At 39.8% G+C, this 18,765-nt stretch overlaps 1 protein-coding gene across 2 annotated transcripts in view; it reads right to left on the reverse strand.

The window, feature by feature from the left end:
• cdkal1 (CDK5 regulatory subunit associated protein 1-like 1) overlaps positions 1-18,765 on the reverse strand; it is a 295,854-nt gene that overhangs the window by 82,156 nt on the left and 194,933 nt on the right. For both annotated transcript variants that reach the window (XR_013284163.1, XR_013284164.1), the window contains exons 16-17: positions 17,282-17,378; positions 8,755-8,876 (exon numbers count right to left, since the gene is read on the reverse strand). The gene's annotated coding sequence lies outside the window, so the exon portion shown is untranslated. The remainder of the gene's footprint in view (positions 1-8,754; positions 8,877-17,281; positions 17,379-18,765) is intronic.

Raw genomic sequence — 18,765 nt, forward strand, 5'->3', positions numbered from 1 at the left:
AGCAAAAATAAATATCCATCCATCCATCTTCTTAACCCCTTATATGTCTTATAAATTTGCCACACAACAGAGAAGAGTATTGTTAAGCTAAATTTTGAACAATTAAAAAAAATGTTGAACCAACCACACTAAACCAATTAAATAAATAACCAAGGCTTCAAAATTTCTCAAATGCACTGGATATACGGCCACTGCCCCCTAATGTAGTGGAGGTGCAATTGCACTTCATTCTAGGACAGCAAAAAAAATAAAAAAATAAATAAAAAAAATAAAAAAGCATGTTCCCCAAGGTCAAACGCGCCCCCCCGGGGGAGCCCTCCCCACTATTTGAGAAGCGCTGGGGTAAACTAAGATATAAGACTTCATTTTGAGTATGCCTTGAATTCTCTATAACAAGACTAAGGTAATTATTTTCCAATTTTCCATCAGATGAGAAACACATCGATGTACCCTCCATCCAGCAAAGTGACAAAGCACTTTCTCACCAATTACCGACTACCATCTCCTCTTCACACCTGGCAGACGGACGATACGTGTTCGTGTGTGCACTGTGTGAACATATTAACTCAGAGAAAGACCTTTTAAAGGGGTTGTGTCACTTATGTTTACCTTCCCTCAAACTCCATTAGGTGATTGACAGGGCATGAGTTTTGATGATATCACACTGGTGTGATAATTCCAGCCATGATATCGTAAATATGCCCATGGATCAGATACAAGCATGAGCGAGAGGTTAAGAATGCGCTCGTCATTTGATTCTCCTCGTCGGCAGAGGAAACGTAACAAGACGTGAAATGACTGGCGAACCTTGGAACATCCCCGACTTGAACGTTTAATCTGTAATCACTCCGCACAACATCCGAGCTAAATAGCGCAAAATATTTCTTCGTCTCCGCTCCTCACCAACACTCTTTACAAACCACTTTTTACGACCGAGCTTGGAAGTACGAAGGCCTACATTGGCAGAGGAGGGGAAGAGGACGGTGATGAGAGTGAAATAACAGGTTAGGCTGCTGTAAAAGGTCCGTCTACCCACGTCGGATGCTTCAGAATCAAGGGCAAAGCAATTTGCGGCTGTCGCAAGAGGATGAAAGGCAATCGTGAGAGCACGACTTCGCTCGGGCACTTCAAATATTCTCGGGCACCATATACAACAAAGATGCAGGAGACACTGATGCGTTTAGTTATTCCCTGTCAGCGGCTTCCACAATCACATTTCATAATTTCATAATCATCAACCGGCATGACATCATCCAGATTGAAATGGAATGAAAGGAAATCCAATGTATTAATCTCCCGATTCTGGAGTGGTTAGCACGTCCGCCTCCCAGTCCTGAGGACTCGGGTTCGAGTCCAGGCTCCGGCATTCCTGGGTGGAGTTTGCATGTTCTCCCCGTGCCCGCGTGGGTCTTCTCCGGGTACTCCGGTCTCCTCCCACATTCCAAAGACATGCGTGGCAGGTTAATTTGGCGCTCCGAATTGTCCCTAGGTGTGCTTGTAAGTGCGGATGGTTGTTCGTCTCTGTGTGCCTGCGATTGGCTGGCAACCAGTTGAGGGTGTCCCCCACCTACTGCCCAGAGCCAGCTGAGATAGGCGCCAGCAGCCCCCGCGACCCTTGTGAGGAATAAGCGGTCAAGAGAATGGATGGATGGATGGATGGATAATCTCCCGATTCCTGAGCTATAAGGAGCAGTTTGTTCCTTTGAGTTGATAGTTACATGTAAATGTTATATATTGGATCAGAACGTTGTAACTGATAACAAAAAAAAATGAACAGGGATAGCCTAGTGTCCCCGCCTTTTTATCAAAATGACTCGTGGTTTACTGGCAGACCAGGAAAGTGTGGTTGTGCGTTCCCTTTCAGTTACACAAACACTTTCTGCCAGTCTGCCAGCCCGGGGTTAGCAACAGCGTGTGCGTTTTGCCTCTCTCACTTCTCCGAGCCAGTCGCTCTGCACTGCGGCAGGCTGGGGAGGCAGACACACACTCTCACACACACATTTTCCTTCACTCCCATATTTTTTGGGGGGGGAAAGGAAGCGATGAGGAGCGAGCGAAAAGGCTGACGAATTTTCCCCTGCGCGTTTTATTCGATTTCGGCTGCGAAAACGAGCGTCACCGCCGGCCAAGGAATCTACGGGACTCAAGCTGCCAAACAAAACCAGACGCAAAGAGACGCAAAGTGGGACGCAAGAAGACAGATTGCGGATCTATATGTTGGAGAATTGGAAGCCAGCTTTTTTTTTTTTCTGGGACTGTTTTTTTCACTGCTGTGCTTGGAGAACGTGAGCCATTTGGGCTTCTGGCTCTGGTGAGTCTTCGCTTGTGTGTCCTCCTGCTGATAAAAAAAAACAAAAAACAATGGAAATCTCCCACTCTCATTCCAGGATACAGATGCAATCGGGCCTTGTGCAATATAAAAGCAATATAAATCAAACCCGGCGCAGCAGCGGTTTCCAGCTAGGCGTGCTGTCCAGCTAGCGGCACCCAGCACGAAGAAATCGCAGCCCCAGTGGGGGAGAAGAGCTTGGGTGGAATAGTGGAGAGGGAGAGAGGAGCTTCCAGACAGGATGACCTACATTGAGCACTGTTTAAGAGTTGAAGACTGCAGGAGAGTGGTGGTGGTGGTGATGGTGGTGGTGGTGGTGGTGGCGGTGGCGGTGGCGGTGGTGGAGGTTTTGAAGGAGACAGTAGAAGAAAGAAGAAGGATGAGCCAGCAGGAAGAAGCAGTGATGGTACACAACCAAATGCGTAGGAAAAAAAAGAGATGATCCAAAAGGAGACAACATATTAATTGGACATAACACACTTTTTTTGTTTCTAACAATCATTCCAGCTGCTTTTCCATTTATCACCACTGCGCTCTTGTATTTCCTTTTTTATACAATTTCCAATATTTGTTCCTGTCTTCCTTCTGTCTAGACCGAACCCTAACATCCTTATCCCTATAGATTCTACCCCTGCATCTATTTGTCTCTGCCTCCTCTTCCATCGTCATTTATCTGGCACAAACAGTAATTTTATGGTGGATTACTTTGTCCGGCTACATGCTGTTATCTAGGACAGTGTAGTAGGCAAAGAAACCGCTAGCAGCAGCTTCATCTTTCTCCCTCACGAGATTGGTTAGCAGAGGTGGGCATGTCAATGAATTTTGATGATCCGTCATTCGTCAACGGCCAGGACAACCGTTCGTCATTGTCAATCTGTCATTATTTAAATACAAGTTAAACTGTAATTGTCAATCCGTCATTGTTATTTTAATCACATTTCTGTCATTGCTAAATTACCGCGGCTTTATTACCGTATTTTTCGGATTTTTTTTTTTTTTTTTTTCGGATATTTGTTTTTTTTCATAGTTTGGCCGGGGGTGCGATTTATACTCTGGTGCGACTTATGTGTGAAATTATGAACACATTATTATTTCATTTCACATGTTATTTTCGCACTAAACCGGAAGAGGGTGCTCTTGGCCTGTGTTGATAAGTTCAACATTGCCGGTAGAAGAGGACGTCTACATCCCAAGTTGGGGGAGTTGTTTAAAAGTGACACAGAGGATGAAGATTTCGTTGGATTTAGTGATTTGGAGTGAAAATGATAGTTTGGTAAACTTGTTAGCATGTTCTTTATGCTAGTTATTTGAATAACTTGCAGTGATGGGAACATAATTCACCCACGGAACGTTGGGACGAAGGGAAGGGAGAGTTCCGGGTGGGAAGGTTTTGTTATGTGGAAAAGGGGAGTTAGCCTGTTAGCTTCTAGCTGAGTGGGGAGTTGCTGTTAAGACCTCAGAAGCTGATGTCAATAAAACGCCAGCCTTTGGCTCCGCGCTTCAACACTCCGCCTCCGATTCCCGTCACTGCTCGCTACAAACTCTTAATATGTTACGTCGTTACTGACATTACCAGGCATGTCAGTCATGTAACGTTAGCATACCGTACGCGTATTCAGCCTGTTGTTCTCTTTTATTTTTATTTTAAATTGCCTTTCAAGATGACATGTATGTTTTTGGTGTTGGATTTTATCAAATAAATTTCCCCCAAAAATACGACTTAATACTCCAGTGTGACTTATATATGTTTTTTCCTTCTTAATTATGCATTTTTTGGCTGGTTCGATTTATAATCCGGAGCGACGTATAATCCGAAAAATACGGTAAGTGATGCGACCAGCTGAACTTGCGTATTAAGAATGAGATGTTCTTACAATGTGCAGTTCTGGAGTTTTTCTTCTTTTATCTTCTCTTCATTTCCTTCTTTTCTTAGTTTATTGGCAGTTGAGAGTAACGGAGGCAACACAAGATGGCTGTCCTCTGAATTCAGCCGCCAGAGCCGACTGGCAGTCCATCAAGCCAAGCGACGAGATAGCAGCCCGGTTATTGACGATTATGTTGACGGACAAAAAACCACTTCCGTCAATGCTTTAGTCTTTCAATTTTTTTGAAGTTTCCCGTCAATCGCTATTTGTCAACAAAATGGGCGTCGTCAATGACAGATAGACAGACCAATAATGGCCGATTGCTCACCTCTGCTGGTTAGCTTGACATTTGTATGTTTGTCCTTCTTGTCCTGAGGCCTTTGCACTTGCACGCTATTAGGTTTCCCCAATTGAGGCCGACTTTGTTTGGTTAACTTTGTAAACAACTTGACTTCCGCATGTTTGCAGAAAGTCAAGACATGCCCGCTTTCAGTTTTCCTGCCGCCTCCTCACTTTTCACCCGCTTCCGTTTCCCGTGCCTCGTACCCACTTCAGAATTTCTCCCCACATGCACGTCGGTCCTTCGGGAGCAGTGTTAAGGACATGAGAGTGAATTGCAAGCTGAAGAGGAGGAAACGACATGGCTAATGGAAGAGGACATACAGCCACCTGTCAGGAAAAATCAAGGGTGCAGAGCGAGAGGATTATGAATAATTCACGAGACAAAATTACGCTGCTTTCACCTTCTTGAATGAGATTCATCAGAAATCTACCGTCATGAGTGCACATTTGTCTTCCAGGCACCCATCATTTTTGACTTTTAAAAGCATTTGCAGAGTTCTTTTTACTCACCAGTAAAATCCATATTTTTGTATACATGTTTGTTGAATGATGATGTTGAATTGTAATGCATCATGCCATTTCCATCTGGTTTCAATCATATGGATAGTTTATATATTTGTCTTCCTCTTATGCATATTAGAAGGAAAGTTATATTTTGAATAGGAAGATTTTGAACTCCTTGGGCGCTACTTTTGTGTAAATCTGTGCAGGGGCGGGCTAGACTTTGTTTTGGTATTTTGGTACAGAGCTAACTTGATTTGAAACCAATAGAAGTGGCTCCTCTCATTCCCTTTAAAACTGGTGTGGAGGTTGAAGGAGGAGTCGGTGGTCGAAGTACACAAAGTTTATAAGGTACTGCAAGGAGTCCTCCTCGTGTGGATGATGTAAAGGAAGATCACAGATCTGTAAAGTGGGCATTTTCAGACTTCCTTCCACCCCGATTATACGTGTCCACTCCCCGTCTTCTATAGCCATGCCGTGGTCAGTGGGTGATTTTAAAGACGTATAATAAAATTGATAATAATGATAATGCATTCAATTAATTTATTCCTACAAACATTCAATGGGTTTAATGCAAACTGCTGTCATATTTACGACTGAAATATGATGATTTTTCACCACATGTCCGCGGAACTCGGCCAATCAAACTGATCAAAATTGCGTTACACTACCCGCGCCATTACTTAGACATGGTCCCAGCTGTCTTGAAGTTTAGTATACATTCAACCACCAAATTGTCATGTGTGTCAGGCATATGTCAAACTCAACACCATCAGTACGCCAAAACGTCCAACATCATGCAGAAAGACAAACTAAATTCCCAATCGAGCGACAAGACAGTTTTTACGTTCATGCGCAGCTCGTAACCGTGTTCTTAAGTGTGCCTAAATGTGCCATCACATTTTGCCACTCCTTCCTACATCAGCACTGATATGTGCAATAGTTAGGAATAGATTTATATCTAATCCTCCATGCCTTAACACATTCACTGCCAATGACGGAAAAAGACGTCAAATGATGCATTTTTGCTGGGCTGGCAGTAAATGTGTTAAAGGGCAGTCACTGACTGCAACCAAATATGTCTGATTGAAAAAGGACTAATTGAAGTCATCTTGAAATGTTGCTATCGCAAGCAACACTATTGCTTTTACAACTCTCTGACACTCTTGAAACAATTGGATTTTCAGTAGTGGGCAAAACCCATTTTTGTAGAAATAGGATGTTTAGCTGCCAGTACAATGACGCCTGCATCCCTCCATTTTGTTTTCTCAGTACCCAAGGATGCTGGCTTTTAAATGGAATCTTATTTGTCTGCACTGAAGTCCAAATCATGACTTAACTTGCCTCCATCCGCTACAACCCTGACAGATACTTGCCTGTCGTTGGTGACAGCCTCGCTTAGGTCGCTCTGCTCTTTCTATATCAGCGTAATAAGTTTGACCTTTATATAAACATGCATCCAATGAACCACTATCGCCCCACACACACTCATCTTTTCACACGCTCTCCTTCCCACATCATGTGACAGGTCCTGAGGTCCATTATTTTTAAATGGCAACCACACAGAACATCTTTCGTTTTCAGCTTGCACACATGCTGCTGTTGACGTGCTGTTTCCTGTCCAATCTTGACATTCTTATATGTATTTAATTTGATTTGTACACGTCTTTGAAATGTTGGCAAAGTTGAAATAACTTGCAGAAATCAAGTCGCCTTTCCAGAGACCTATCATTAAGTTTGTTCCAACTGTCCTGAGTACATGGCAGAACATCTCACCAGTTAATTACAGTTAAACAATGTGACGAATCTCCAAGGGACTTTTTGTAATAGCCAATGAAAGCTTTCGCTCTTGCACCTTTTAAAGTAAACAGCATCTGTTTGTGGTGAAAGTATAGTGCCTTGTGTTGTGTGTTTTTTTTTTTTGTCTCTTTTTGTTGTTTTTTTTTAACCTGCATTTCTCAGGTAAATCAGCTTGTTTGATTTTTTCTCTATCATATCTCTCCCATAATGCTCTTATACCAGATGCTAATTTGAACTATGGAATGAAAACAAGACATATTTTAAAATGTTTAAAATAAAACATTTGTTCCAGTTATTTTTCTGTCTTGTGATTCTTTCCGGTTATGTGTTATGTGTCAGATACGTAAAACTGCAGTGAATGAGTTGGGGTGAATTTAAATGTTGTGATTACTACAGTGTGCTCGCTTTGGCAATTTAGCGACAGTGTGATGTGACGCCTGACATATTAAAAGTGGGCCACACAGATCACAATTTATTTAAAGGTACAGTAACAAGACGAGCCATTTCAAACTAGAATTCCCATTAGCTGGGTGACTTAATTCCCGCCTTTCTTCACCGAAGTGAGCATGTCAGAAGTCTCTCAGGTGGTTCTAAGCATTTATGAGAATAAGAATAATGGATCCAGTTAGGTGAAATATAAGATAGATGCAGCAAGTAGGCCTATGCAGTTCTAATGTGGTTTCATTGACATAATTTCCAATTTGTAATTTTTCTGGGAGTGATTAGCTGCTGATTTGTGCATTTGACACCATATGTTTGTCCAATATACTTAAATCTTTTCCAGGTTTTTTTTCCCAGGTAATAGTTCACTTGTGAATGCATTCAGCATATTTTGACTAGATTAAAAAAAAAAAAAAAAAATCCTCAACATGTATCATGATTACAAGCTGACTTTGTTTTGACTTTTGATGATTTCAAAACAAACATATCGCTGAGAGGAATCTTGGTCAAAGGTCACAAAATGACATCAAAATGTTTGCTCTTAATTAATCTAGCTACTTTTAACATATCAACAATTCCTCTACCCGTTCCCTTTGCCCCTGTTCCGTGAAATGAATAGCAGGTTTCATATTCCAGTCTGGTCCAACCTGCTTCCACCCATTGAGTCCACTCATGTTTTGTCAACAGATACAGAGCGATGAAACATGGAAATGTACTGTACGAACACACAAATGCATTTCACACCACTTTTTGAAGTGAAGCGTGTGTACCAGGCATGTAAATGATCTGTTTGTTCAGTTTAACTGAACTAACTGCCGTATGCGGGCACACGGGAAGCTTAACACGCTCCTTTAGTGAGAACTTGAAAACTCTATCATCAGACGACAACAACAAAAAACATAATTAAGTATCTATGTCAAATTATATTTGTAACGGATAATTTGGTTTCAAATATTACTATTTTATTAGGTATTAAATTGGGGGAACTCGTGCGTACGTTTTGTGGCTTATTTTCTACTCATTCACTGGAAGCACTACTCTTAATACTCTTAAGCTTTTGTAAATAATCATAATCAATGTGCTGAGCAGTTTTGTTTCATTTAGCATGCAGGCTAAAATGCCTAGTTTCTGAAAACACATGTATTGCATCTGCCTGTACTTTTGCTATAAATATGCCAAACCCATCTCCTTGTCCTCATGCCTTGTTATTGAAATGAATATGAACCGGGTGACACGACGACACAGCGTGTCCCGAGGCCGCTGTCGGAGAACGAGCACACAAGCAGCCAGCGCACGTTATGCAAATCATGCTTTAATGATATGCTTTTTATATGATATGATCTGACTTGAAGATGCATACGGATGCAGAAGGGGGGCAAGTAACATATTCGTGGTTGTGTAAATACACTGCATGGACAAAATGTCTCACTGAATATTGTTTTGCCATGTTAACAATACTTTTTTTTTTTTTTTTACCTCTTTTGTGGGGTTAATTTGGAGAAGCAACTGAAGACATAGACATAGAAGACAACTTGCGTGGAGCAGAGCTCGCATGGAAGAAACCTCAACGTGCTGAGAGAAACCTCGGCTAAAGAGACCTGAAAAAAAAAAAAAAAAAAGTGTCATTCAGTAACTACCGCTAGGGCAATACGCATTTCTAGATGATGGAATAAAGGCTCTTAGGGCAAATAACAGCATCTAAAAACATTACCAAAGGAACATAGTAACTGCATAAAACTTGGCAAACTAAAGTGGCTAAAACATCATGATCATCATCAAATTATCTAAAGGGACATAGTAACTGAAAAAGAAAAATGGCCAACTAGGAGTGGCTAAAACATATCATCATAAGGGACATAGTAACTGCATAAGTATAATAAATCCAAACCACTATGACCAATGGATAAGAACAAAAACTCATCTTAAGGGACATAGTAACTGAATAAGTATAATTTTAATTTCATTTGTTCATTTATTTCAGGCAATAATCAACATTAACAATATATCAGTTTTTCTAAACAAATATTTCTAAACCTGAAAAGGAGTGGGAGGAAGAAAAACTTAAGTCCCACCCCCATAATGCATCTACAATGACCGAAAACACAATCATAACACATTTTGCGAGTTTGTAAATTGTGACACTTATTATTATTATTATTTTATTTTTTACTGTGTTAGCAGAGGTTAACAATAGATCATGACTCATTCCAACGTACGCAAACCAATGACAAAGTGTAAATGTGCTTCTGGGTTAATGGGTGCATGAAAAAAAATCACACAAAAGTTGTTAAAGTGTAAACAAATCCACGTTGTCTTCTCATTTCTAATCCAGAACATAACATCGATACAAATATGGTCAAAATCTGGTTCACTCGCTTCAACTTCACGCTCAAAAGGGTGACTTATTCTTATTTACATTCAGCAGAGTTGTGAGAAAATGCACGATTAGTGCATGAGTGCATTCGGCGCACGCCGTCATGACTCGTACGTGGCACAAACGCACGTAAGCATTTCTTCCAGACGGTCCCATATGGACTCATTAGGGGCCAGTCTATCGCCACCTGTGCACTGAACGGCCCAACAGAACAGCTCTGACACTGACAACGGACAGGAAGTGTGCGGGGAATACGTCCCCGCGCACGTTCACAGGTGTCGCCACTCATGCGCGCGTATGGAAGCGTATTAGAACGCATATGGAAATGCAAATGCAGACAGCTGAGAGACATTGCTTGAGGCAAACTCGGAATTTCTTTCATACTTCTGTTCTTTAGTATGTCTGCTTATGAAGATTACGGCACAACAGACGGCAGTAGAGGCTTTGGGGGATTGGTAGCGAGGCAAGGTGACAACAATGTTGACGTCTCAGAGGTTCGATTAGTGGACATTTTTGTCCTTTCTATGGCTGACATTGGAACAAACAAACATAATGTGGCTCGTTTTGACACACATTTCATTGTTTGGTAGTAGGGTTATTCGAAAGCAGGGGTGTCCAAACTTTTTCATTTGAGGGCCACATACAGAAAATCAAGGGCCACATAATGTTATGAAGAGAAATTGTGTTTAGTCCTAAAAATTGTACAAATAATTTATTTGTGCTTTTGCATATTTAAAAAAATGCTACAGTATATAAACCAATTTATTTGTAATATGGCAGCAGGGTTATTATAGTTTTGAAATTTTTCATTTTAGTTTTTATTTTGTTTTCAGTTTTTTTTTTTTATTTAGTTAGTTTTAATTAGTTTTCAAGGTGATTCTGCTAGTTTTTTTTATATTAGTTTTAGTTTTGTTTTTTTTTGTTTTTTTTTTAATGTGTAGTATTGTGCGCAATATTTAAAAAACACCATGGCCACTATTCAGGTTTATATCAAAATAAATTAATTAAAAATCACATTTAAAATCATCCCCAAAGTCTCATGCATTAAATTAATTACCAAAGACTAAAACGAAGAACACGTTTGCTATAATTATAATTAGTTGTATTGTAGTTAGTTTTGTAAACATAAAATGTAGTTTCAGTTAGTTTTCTTTAAAAAAACAAAAAAAAAACATTGTTTTTATTTTATTTCATTAATGAATTTTTTTTTTTTTTTTTTAGTTTTTTCGTTAGTTTTAGTTAACTAAAATAACCTTTAATAGCACCTGTGTTTTTAGACACCCTCCCTTCTTACTTTAACCGTCTCCAAACATCTTTTTATTTGATTTGAACTGAGTCCAATGCAATTTTTAGCATATGTCGCGGGCCACTAAAAAATGGACGGCGGGTCGCAAATGGCCCCCGGGCCGTAGTTTGGACACCACTGTCTGAAGAAAAAAAAAAACCAAACAAACAAAAAAAAAAAAGCTCAATACTGGACTGTTCAATCAAACAAATGGCGCAGTCAATTATCACAAACAGAAGTGCAAAAGAAATATTATCAGTAGCAATTCAACATTGTACAGAACTTGGAAAATTCTTCTTCTTCTTCGACTTTTTTAATGGATATTTCCATGAATACCTCTCCAGTTGCTTTAACAAATTCTGAATCTGAGCTCCGTGGTGTGAAGTGATTAAACCCAAGGCCCCTCAGGTCTGCAACTCCGTGCTTGACGATCAAAAGATTGACATTCTTTTAATTACTTCTCTAAATCTATCTCTATGAGTTTGCCACTCACATGTAATTGTGATGGTTAAGATTAGCAACTTAAGTAGAACAAATTATCAGCAATTATTTTGGGAATGTAGGTAAGATAAAAACAATGTCAGCAGCACTGTTGTCTTTGTCGGATACATTCGTGTGGTTTAACCTTAACAGCTAAACATAGTGATGTGTCGGTCACAAACGAATCGAGTCTTTTTGAACGGCTCTTCAACGTGAACGATGAGAACCGAGTCTTTATCGAGAGCCGTTCATCCTCCTAACAGTTTATGTCATGTTTATCCTCCCATTAGAACAAAAATATTTATATATTTCTCTCTCTTTTTCAATTTTCAAACCTTTTTGAAAAATCTCCAGGGAGCCACTAGGGCGGCCACAAAGAGCCACATGCGGCTCTCGAGCCGCCGGTTGCTGACCCCCGTTCTAAGAGAATAAAACTTCATTGAATGTTATTTTTTTTTTAAATAAATAAATAAACAAAAAATAAAAAATAAAGATAAAATTAAAAAAAACATAAAAGAGCCAGTCTTTTGAACGGTTCTTTTACGTGAACGGCTCCTGAATGAACGAATGTATATCGTGCTGGTATATTGCCAGTGACTCAGTCATTAGCATTCTGCCTACACACGCACACACAAATTGTCAGCCAACACCCCAACACACTATCAGCAGCGAAGTACTTGCACATTGTTACACGCACGCACACACACGCCATCCCATTCAATTTCACACATGTCAAGGGAGGCTCCCCACCAGGCAGTCATATTAAACCAGCTCATTATTTATGCAAGGGGAGAGATTGCCAGACCCCGATTTGCCTCATAAATGTTAATATATTCATCGGGAAATTGTAGCCTTTTAATCTGCCTCACCAGGAAAAACAAAAAACAAAAAACACTACAGCTCCATGTTATAAAGCACTATACAGCATTATAGTACAGTATTATGTCATACTTTCCCTCTTTACACAATCATTTGACTCCTTTCTCTACCTCACAAACCTTTCATCAATTCATAACTAACAAAGAAGAACCCGGTGGAGATTTTGACCAATATTTTGTATTTCTTCCAGGCTTGACACATACAACTAAACAAAGTTGAAACATCCACGATGCTTCAGATGGTTTGATCTTTAAACTGTGATTTTTTTTTTCTTTGATTAACTTATTGTTAGCCTGCTATAACGTGATTTGAATGGATATGCCCCACACTGATGTCACCTAAAATGAAACAGCACTCGCTAGCTTGAAATGACCTAGGTTGCTAAGCAACCGCATCTGTGCAAAGCCCTGCCATTTCCCCAGCCAAACTAATATCCCATAATGCCCTCAAATAAGCCCACTTTGTGTGTTTTGCACTTCACGCGTGCGAAGTATGGCACGACCACCAAAAAAGAACTGAAGAAGTGATTTTTGTGGGAATAATAAATTGCTTATTTCTTAGTTTGTTCGTAGCGTGGATTCAAAATGTGGTTTCCTTGGCAGCAGGCCGATTGGTGTGACCCAGGTGTCCTTCTCCCGCATCAACACGCTCCAGCTCCTCCTGGGGGTGATCCCAGGCCAGATCGTCCCTCCAGTGTATGCTGGCTCCACCCCCCTTGGGCACCCCAAATGTAAATCAAACCACCTCGATGGTGAGCACATGACTTGTGTCAACTATTTGCAAAACGCTTGGATAAAGATCCTTTTTTTTTTTCATTTTAATTACTATTTTGTTTCTATAATACTGATTGACTTAAAACAAATTATTAGATTGTATTTTTTAACCCCATTTTTATGTTTTATTGAATTAGTATTGAATGATATCTTTCTGCTGCACCAATACAAAATAAGTTTTGGGGTTTTTTTCCTGATGAAAGAAGAGACTTTAATCTTTCTTTTGATAGGTCCCATGTTTCATAGCAATTGAACACAATATTCTGTTAGCCTTACAAAATCAGTCAAAATCCAGTAAAACAGCCGGGAGCGAACGCGATTGCGAAACGTGAAAATGGCGGCGAGTGAATGAGTTCAAGTATTTTTAAAATGTACTATAACAATACTCACAATAATAAAAAGTACAACTACAATCATTGTTGAAAGTATATATATATATATATATATATATATATATATATATATATATTAGGGGTGTTAAAAAAAATCGATTCGGCGATATATCGCGATACTACATCGCGCGATTCTCGAATCGATTCAATAATCGGCAGAATCGATTTTTTTTTTTTTTTTTTTTTTTTTTTTTAGGATTCACACCTTGCGCATGGAAGAATGTTATATGAACGGCACATTAAGCCTTAATATTTTTATTTTAATGCTGTTCAAACATGAAACAGATTACAACCTCTATAAGACTGAAATTTCAGATAAATAAATAATACATTTTCATATAAATCTTACACTCTACAAGCTTACTGATTAGTATTTTCTAAATATGAATGAAAAAAAATCGCAACAATCGACTTATAAATTCGTATCGGGATTAATCGGTATCGAATCGTGACCATTCGTATCGGGATTAATCGGTATCAAATCGAATCGTGACCTGTGAATCGTGATACGAATCGAATCGTCAGGTACTAGGCAATTCACACCCCTAATATATATATATATATATATATATATATATATATATATATATATATATATATTTGATAGTGCCAATCAAAAACAAACTAGCAAAATTTAGAAGTAAAATTTTGAAACAGGGAATGTATCGGATCTTATTGATCAGGTAATGTCCACAAATGTCACATTCAGCTAAAGTTAAAACACAACATTTGAACAAAACTTTTTTTTTTTTTTTTTTTAAACAACAACAAAATCTAAAATGTGTCCATCTCTGCTTTTTTCAGTTGAAACCAATTCCTATCCACTTATCAAATCAATCGTTGGAAAAAAGTGATTTTGGCTCTGAAATAACTCACTGATTTACGTCCAAGTTCCACATTCATTGCAAACTTTCTTGTGAGGAACAACGTTGGCCCTGACAGCATGTAACAGGCTGACCTTCTGTACTTTCCAAATATCAAAAGACTCATTTCAACACCCATTGATTCAATTTCACACATTAATATCACACATTCTCTGGTACAATAGGCCAACATACAAACACACGCAGATGGCAGGCGCTGGGACCAGTCCAGTGTGTGTGCGCGCGTGCTCGTTTTGTGTATGACTTTGGCTGTGGCAGGTTGACAGGCAGAGTCTGCGTGATTGTATGTCAAGTCCAATTTTGTCTACGCCAGCCTGTGCTTTGGCTTACAAGTCAAGCGAGTATAGGAAAAAGTAAAAGGTTTTGAGGTGCGCGCTCGTGCGGTAAAGCTCGTATTTTTCGGATTATACGTCTCTCCGGATTACAAGTCGCACCAGCCAAAAAATGCATCATTAAGAAGGAAAAAACATATATAAGTCGCACTGGAGTATAAGTCGCATTTTTGGGGGAAATTTATTTGGTAAAATCCAACACCAAAAACATACATGTCATCTTGAAAGGCAATTTAAAATAAAAATAAAAGAGAACAACAGGCTGATTAAGCGTACGGTATGCTAACGTTACATGACTGATATACCTGGTAATGTCAGTAACGACGTAACGAGGGATGGCTGGCAGACAAGTCCACTGGACTATCTAGGGTTAGGCTAAAAGTGTAAATAAGCAAAGGATCTTATACTGTATATAATATACCGTACATGCTGGAAGTGTTATAAAGGTGTTGCCTATATGACGTTCACGGCTTAAGACAATTGAGTGATGGTGGGTTGAGCTACATTAAGCTAACTTGGCACAATGTGTGTATTTTCACACTAAGACATGTAAATAACAGCAGGCAGTCACACTCCAGTGGAATCAAGTGAAGAGACTCTTAACACTTTCGCACATTGTAATCAACACTTGTTGTGCATCAACCATGTCCGTCTATTTTCTATTTCCCTATTGTGGAGAAAGGTGTTCTATCCGAGTCGCTTTGCTTAAAAGTTGTAATGAAGCGAATATTTTGGCCCTGTGATCAGATGTTCAATAGGATTTCCGGCACTCCAGAATAGTCGTTAGCCATCCTGACTATTTTCTGCGGCGTGCTTTAAGTCATTTGGGTGTACTCGAGACCTATGATTTCTGACACTGGGCGTTTTGGTCCAGGTTTTCTTGAAGCAATCAAACCACCGTTTCACACATGCCTGAACAACATCTAACAACATTTCAGGAGTCACTGAGGCAAAGGCGTTTCTGATACATTCTTCAAGCTCTGGGAGATCCCGAGGCCTAGTTCTATGGACTTTGGAGAAAAAATAAAAAAATAAAAAAATCACATGCTATGAGATCGGGTGAAGGGGGAGCCCATTCCACAAGCAGGAATGCAAAAACTCGTGCTAATAATGGGAAAAATGTGTCCGAAATGAAGTTTCATGAATTGCAAAAATGTTTTCCAAAGACATTATTTACATTTTTGGATACATATCCATCCATCCATCCATCAGTTACGATGCCCACCTCTGCTAAAACAATTGGCAAAGTTGTCAACATGAGGGTCAGGGGTTCGGGGATTTTTTTGAGCAGTGTCCTCGATAGCTTGTGGATGGGTTAGTGCTGCCTCCATGAGTGAAAATGCAGCCACAATCTGCCTAAATGAGGTTTCTTTGGAACCCCAAACAGCCTCATTTGAACGAGGGAAAGATAGACGGTATCAAGTGAGTCAAGATGTTTTGACAAAAGCACGTTTCAGATCTTATTAAGACACATGGGAGCTGTTTTAGACTTTGGAGGAGAAAAAAAAAATGCTTGTTTCCTTGAAAATTCTGAAGTAACCGAGCATCTTCAAAAGTGAAAATACTACAGCCATTTGCATGCCTTGCATTTTAAGAGGATGAGTCGTCACATGCGCAGCAAAATGCACGTTCAGGTTTGCATCAGGTTGGCAGTGAAGAGTTTTGCATTTGCATTCTGGCGGAGAATGGAACACATGAAGAGCGTGTCGCGCTGACGGCAAGCAGGGAAGACAGTGACGCATCTGCGCATTAAGGCCGCAAACTCTCACTACCGCACTTTGTGCTGGCACCGTGACCTTTTCAGCGCTTGAATGTTCTCAACCGCAGTGCAGGTGACAGTACGTGTCAGCTGACATGCCAGGGAAGCAGCACCCTATAAAGGTTTAATGAATCCATTAATGAGTACCGTATTAGGGCAAACTACACGGGCTGACAGCTGCTGAGAGGAATGCATGTTGATGAAAAAAAAAAAAAGTGATGTGACTTTTTGTTTTCATTGCGACCACACTCAAAGAAAAAGCAATGAGCAATAGAAAGACGGCAGAAGAGACGAGAGCACAAAAGGTGGAAGCAAGGTTATACATTTAACCACACGTCTCCTCACTTACGTATAGCAGCTGAAAAAGCTTCTTTGTTGCCTTCGCTTCCAATGAGTGCACGCATGGATCTCGCCTTTTTAGAGTTAACGCCATTCATTGCTGGAATGCTGAGACTTGATGGAAAAATGAAAAGAGCTTTTTCCACATTCAATACTCTGTATAACTGTCAAAGGCCAAATTACTTATGTGTGTAAATAAAAGTATTGTGTTTTGAGCGTACGTAATGGGAACAAACCACAGTTAAGGCACTAGAAAAAATAAGTAAATAGAATACTTATAGAGAACAGCGGATAGTAACGTGGGGGGGGTTTGATGAAAGTTAGTCTCGGGGTTTTGGTAGAGAGCAAGAAACTTCAATTTTCATACAAAGACTAATTTTGGAGTTGAACGTGGTCTTAAAAGCGACCATTTTGCAGCGGCCGATTTTATCATCTTGCAGCTCTTTTTCAACTTTACATCACGCTGATGTCCCGCAAGTCTGTCACGTTTCCGCCATCTACCTCACCTGTGTTTGATGAGGGGACCGACCTGCTTCGAATTGCCGGGAATCAAGTTGGCTTGGCTGTGCTCAGTCCCACGACGGCGCAACTGACAATTTCTATCTACAAAAATGCAAAAAAAGAAAGAAAATTACACCCATGCACAGTTAAGACTGCAAGTGTCTTTAATGTCAACGTGCTCTGCTCTCATCTACATCTGATCTCCTTTTTTCTTCCATTTGAGCCCCCCCATATATCCTCATCATTCGCTAATCCCGTCATTCAATCCCTATTCCTATATCTTCCGTGACATTGAAATGAAAATGGAAGACAAACTGTAGAAGTGAGCAGAAACGCTCCTCGTAGTTTGTCACCCATGTTCTTGCCCGTCTCCCGATCATGAGGCCCTCCTACTTTCTATCCCACTCCCATCTCATTCAGGAGGGATTTGGAGAAAAAAAAAAAAAAAAAAAGAGCAAGTAGATCCCGGATCTTCTTGATATGATTCCCTGACTTTAATCTCACTGATGTTAAAGAGATTATCTTTGTAAAGCAGTGCGTATGCATCTCTGTGTTATCTAACACAATCCCACTTAGCATGCATGATCGTCTGTGAAAAGATTTGATTGATATAGGAAGTGACGGGCACGCACTGGAAAACCAGATGTTGAAACACGCAGAGGATATTTGCATGCACACTCCAGGTCATGAGAAAATGATGCAGTGGCAGAGAAGGGAGAGAAAATAGGAGATCAGGGTCAGAGTGAGTGTAATGGAAAATGTAAAAAACTAATCTATTAACAACTATAATATAAAAGCTTTTTTTTTTTTTAAGTTACAGTAATATGAGTTTGAGTTCCCCGGCATCTGCTGGAAATGCAAGATTTGTTTGGTCTCAAAAGAAACAAGTAGTTGTGTTCACCTGGCCAGAGGTGCTGCCAGGAATTTGGGCCCTCAAGAAAACAAATGACCGTATTCCTTAGGGCCCCATCATTTTAAAAGGACATTTGACTTATTGAGCCACTTTCAACCATAAGAAGATGATATTTTGTCTATAATTAATGTGATGACTTCATTATTTTTAACGTATTTTTAAACGTATTAATACGTCTTTGGGAGACTTACATTAAAAAAAAAAAACGTATTTACACGTTATTGGGAGCAAATGAGCTAATCTAGTTGACTCAGTAAAGTCATAAACAGCACACAAGGCACATATACAAGTACAGCAAATTGTATGAGGAAATTGCAGAAGAAAACTCGCTTTGTGAGGCACGAAGCCAACTGAATAACGCAGAGCGGTTGTTCTGTATAAAGCAGTTTGATGGCCATGAAAGTTTAAAAAAAAAAAAAAAAAAAAAAAAAAAAAAAAAGACGAAATGTGGCACCTTAATCACTTTCTCACATTACCCCCACCACACCACACCCTTTTTCTCTTTTTGGTATGCTTTCCGAGACACTTTCGGCGCGATAATCCGCGGAGCATTCTTTTAATCACATCTTCGTGGGT

Source organism: Festucalex cinctus, chromosome 7 (genome assembly GCF_051991245.1).
Source record: "Festucalex cinctus isolate MCC-2025b chromosome 7, RoL_Fcin_1.0, whole genome shotgun sequence".
NCBI lineage: Eukaryota > Metazoa > Chordata > Actinopteri > Syngnathiformes > Syngnathidae > Festucalex > Festucalex cinctus.